The sequence below is a fragment of the Oratosquilla oratoria genome, chromosome 11, assembly GCF_046742065.1.
Source record: "Oratosquilla oratoria isolate Oo_2021 chromosome 11, ASM4674206v1, whole genome shotgun sequence".
NCBI classification, from domain to species: Eukaryota; Metazoa; Arthropoda; class Malacostraca; order Stomatopoda; family Squillidae; genus Oratosquilla; species Oratosquilla oratoria.
The window spans coordinates 47,457,676-47,462,675 of NC_134787.1; positions in this window are offsets into that span (position 1 = coordinate 47,457,676).

Consider the following 5,000-nt stretch of genomic DNA (forward strand, 5'->3'; position numbering starts at 1 on the left):
AGGAGAGAGAGGAGAGGGAGGAGAGAGACGAGAGAGAAGAGATAGAGGTGAGAAAGGAAAGAGAGGAGAAAGAGGAGAGAGAGAAGAGAGAAGAGAGAGAGAGGAAAGAGAGGAGAGAGAAAGAGACGGGAAAAGAGGGAGAGGAGGGAGAGGAGAGATGGGAGAGAGGGGAGAGAGGGGAGACAGAGGAGAAAGAGGAGAGAGAGAAGAGAGAGGAGAGAGGAGAGAGGGAGGAGAGAGAGAAGAGAAAGGAGAGAGGAGGAAGGGAGGAGAGAAAAGAGAGAGAATAGAGAGAGGAGAGAGAGAGGGGAGAGAGTAAAGAGAGGAGAACGTAGGTCGCTGACCGTGGAGACGGACAAGGGCCGGGGCTGGTTTCTTTGTCACGGCCGCCGGACCTATTTTGAACCTCTTGTCCAGAAGTCGACCAAGGCTCCTCTATTCCGGGAGAGGCTATTTAAGTCGTATCCGGAAAGACGCAAAAGCTTTCTGTAGTCTCCCTGACCATCGAAAAGATTAAAGAGGGGTAAGCGAGGGGTGGGGGGAGGTAGAGAGAGAGAGAGAGGAGAGAGGATGAAGAGGAGTAGAGGGGTGGATAGGAACGTAGAGGCGGCTTTAGGGGAAGAGAAAGTATAGAAAACGACAGTATAGAAAACGCGAGGGGCGAAGCGAGAATGCGTAAAGAATAAAAGAGGCCAAGCCAACAAGACTGGCCAAAGTAAAGGAAGACATAGATAAGAATAGAGAGGAGAGGGGCGTAACAAAAGGATATATAAATAACAATAGGTGGGGGAAGAAGGTGGGAGTTATGAAAGAAAAGTAAAGAATGGAAAGAAGGCGGAGGAAGAAGAATTGTGGGGGGGAGGAGGAGGAGGAGGAGTGGTCTGGGACGGCCGTATAGAAGAGGAAGGGAGAGGAGGTGGTGAAGGGAGCGAGACCTGTTTGCGAATATAGACATTATAGTTTGTTCACTCTAATTTGGTGAGCATTTATATAAGAAAGAAATTAAGAAATCCTCAACATTTACATTAGATAAATTGGTGGAATGCACATATCAGAAAAGAAAATTTGTGAGAGTAATAACAAAAGAAAGATTGATGAGATGAGAAAAAAAAAGTGGACGAGACTAAAAAAAAATAACTGAAAAGGAGAATTAGACAATAGATATTCGCTAGAAAAATAGAAGACAAAAGACGTTTATAAAAAAAAGGAAACGAGACGAAAAGATACGATAATTAGAAAAAGAAAATGACAAAACAAAATATTATTTAGAAAAAGGAAACGAGAAGAAAGGAATCACTGTACCTGAACCACGTACCTGAATCACTGTACCCAAACCTGTACCACGGACCTGAAGGCTAAAAGCACATACAGTATATACAAGTGCCCCTGGGTGAATTTAGGTTAGGAAATAGTTCAGATCTGGTTTACCAGTAGAGTAGGTAACGAATGAAATAGACTTAGTAGTCATGTAGTGAGCGCTAAAAACAATCGGTTATTATAAAAGAAGATTTGATAACTTTATGTATAGGGATGCCATGTGGTAAGGAACATGGAACTACCTGATGTAGGCCCTACGGTCTTTTGCAATTGCCTCCTTTCTTATGTTCTTACAAGGAGTGGGAGGTGGCCAAACATGCCTCAACTCGTCGCGAGAAACATGGGAACACGGTGACGGCATTATTATCCTCCTCCACAGGGACAAGAAGGCGAATCTAGTCTCACTGTAAATCTTTAGGTTGTAAAATTGAGACCGGTTCATCCCTGAGCCGTAAGATGGATTTAGTGTCACCTTTGAAGTGGGAAAGGCATGTAAAGGACTTTTTACTTCCCGCCCTAGGTCGCTCTCGATGTTCACTCATCTCGTGAGTTCATTCGAGTATAAACATAAACCAGAGCATATATCGATCTGGCACAGATAGAGCGAAAGAATGGTGATGGTTTGATGATTGATCTTGTTCTTGCTAATAGAAAAAAAAATCTACGGTAGTAAGATGATTCCTTCAGTCGTTAGACTCCGATTGCAGATTGGTTGTTGCAAAAAAATAAGACGAAGACGAAAACGGAGACAAAGACAAATATGAAGGCGAAGATAGAGACGAAGACGAAGATGAAGACGAAGACAAAGACGAAGACGAAGACGAAGACGAAGACAAAGACGAAGACGAAGACGAAGACAAAGACAAAGACGAAGACAAAAACAAAGACGAAGACGAAGAGGAAGACTAAGAGGAATTCGAAGACGAAGAGGAAAACAAGACGAACACGAAGGCGAAGACGAAGACGAAGACGAAGAAATAGCTGAAAATGAAGATGAAGACGAAGACGAAAGTGAAAACGAAGATGAAGATGAAGATGAAGATGAAGATGAAGATGAAGATGAAGATGAAGATGAAGATGAAGATGAAGATGAAGATGAAAATCAAGGTGAAGGTAAAGATGAAGATGAAAACGAAGATTTGCACACAGCCGTAGACAAAGACCATCATGGGACACAGAAAAATTAGGCAATTGCAATAGAAAGCAAAGCAATTACAACAAAAACGAAAGCAATGACTTTGGAAAAGGGAAAGTCCAACACCTGCTCTGAAATCACAATGGACTCGTCCTTCCAATGTCAGTAAGGGAGAAGAGGAGGAGGAGGAAGAGGAGGAGGAGGAGGAGCAGGAGGAGCAGGAGGAAGACATGAAGGAGAAGACGGAGGACCAGAATGAGGATAGAAAAAAAGAAAACAGAAATGAAAAAAAAAAAGAAAGCATAAAAAAGACCAAAAAGAAGACAGAGAAAACTAAGAAGAAAACAAATAAGACGAAGACGAAGAAGACGACGAGGGAAAAAACGCCCGATGAAGATGTTAAAGAGAAGACAGAGAAGAAAACAATGTAGACGAATAAAAAAAAAGACGAAAAAAAGAAGACAAGGAGCAGGAATATTGATTAGAAGAGAAAGAAGAGGAAGAAGAAGAAGAAGAAGAAGAAGAAGAAGAAGAAGAAGAAGAAGAAGAAGAAGAAGAAGAAGAAGAAGAAGAAGAAGAAGAAGAAGAAGATGAAGAAGAAGAAGAAGAAGAAGAAGAAGAAGAAGAAGAAGAAGAAGAAGAAGAAGAAGAAGAAGAAGAAGAAGAAGAAGAAGAAGAAGAAGAAGAAGAAGAAGAAGAAGAAGAAGAAGAAGAAGAAGAAGAAGAAGAAGAAGAAGAGGAAGGAGAAGAGGAATAAGAAGAAGAAGAAGAAGAAGAGGAAGGAGAAGAGGAATAAGAAGAAGAAGAAGAAAAACAAGAGGAAGAAGAAGAAGAAGAACAAGGAGAAGAAGAAGAAGAAGAACAAGGAGAAGAAGAAGAAGAAGAAGAAGAAGAAGAAGAAGAAGAAGAAGAAGAAGAAGAAGAAGAAGAAGAAGAAGAAGAAGAAGAAGAAGAAGAAGAAGAAGAAGAAGAAGAAGAAGAAGAAGAAGAAGAAGAAGAAGAAGAAGAAGAAAAAGAAGAAGAAGAAACACTGGAGTATAGCAGAAAGAAAATAGTGAGGAATGAAAAAGGAAACAGATACACGTAAGAACATAATTTCTGGAAATGAAAGGAAACCGAAAAACGAAAAGAAAGAGGGAGGAGACTGGGAAGGAAAGGGCAGAATATGAGAAGGAGGAGGAGAAGGAAGAGGAAGAGGTGGAGGAGGAGGAAGAGAAGGAGAGGGAGGAGGACGAGCAGGAAGAGGGGAAGGAGGAGCAGCAGGAAAAGGAGAAGTAGGAAGAGGAGGAGGAAAAAGAGAAAGAGGAGGAGGAGAAGGAAGAGGAGGAAGAGGAGGAGGAGGAGGAGGAGGAGGAGGAGGAGGAGGAGGAAGGTAAAAGCTGTGGGGGAAGAGGAGAAGAAAGGGGTTGGAATGGTGAGGGGGAAAGTGAAAGGAGAGAGGAAGGATGGGAAGGGAAGGGGAGGAGCAGGGTGGGGGGAGGGAAGGTGAAGGAAGAGAGGTAAAGGAAGGGAGAAGGAAAAACTTCATAATTAGAACAAAAGGCAATTGATAAGGAAAGAAAGTTGAAGAAAAAGTTAAGAAAAGAAGAGGGAAACTAAAGGCGGAAGAAAATATAAAAAATGAGAAGAAAAAAGAAGGCGAAGAATTAAAAAAAAAAAAAAACGAAAATCAATCCTTAGATGAAATTCTCACTCCCCCTTGTAAAGAGTGTAGCCGAATGAAAGTTTTTTTTTTTTCTCGAGATAAAAGACTACGAAAAGAGAGAACATGGAGATGGTATGTTTGTCCACCGATGCAGAATGAAAATGTTGAAGAGCATAAGAAAGGAAAGTAAGAAAAGGAAAAGATCAGGAAAGCAAGAGAAGAGAGAAGGATGAATAAAAGAGAAGAGAAAGAAAAGAGAAGAGAAAGATGGGAGAACATGTTAAAGCTTATGGAAAAAGATAGACCACATTGGCATTGGATCTAACTCCAAGTCATCCTGATATTCCTATCTTATCATGCTGCCATATCAACATCAATAATAGTAGTAATGGTAGTAGTAGTAGTAGTAGTAGTAGTAGTAGTAGTAGTAGTAGTAGTAGTAGTAGTAGTAGTAGTAGTAGTAGTAGTAGTAGTAGTAGTAGTAGTAGTAGTAGTAGTAGTAGTAGTAGTAGTAGTAGTAGTAGTAGTAATAGCAGCAGTAGTAGTAGTAGTAGTAGTAGTAGTAGTAGTAGTAGTAGTAGTAGTAGTAGTAGTAGTAGTAGTAGTAGTAGTAGTAGTAGTAGTAGTAGTAGTAGTAGTAGTAGTAGTAGTAGTAGTAGTAGTAGCATTAGTAATAAAAGTAGTAGTAGTAACAATAATGGCATTCTTGGTAGTGTGCCGTTAGGACGTGTATACTGAAAATTCGAGTACATTACTGTTTGGGAGAGGGTGGAAGAAAGTGTCATAGGTGAAGGGTTAAATACCTACAGCGTGGTTGAGGGCTACCCCATTTTCACCCTACCAGTGGCCAAGTTAGGAACATTACGCTGAATTTGACTTTAAGTTGGCTTATATTGCCTCAAA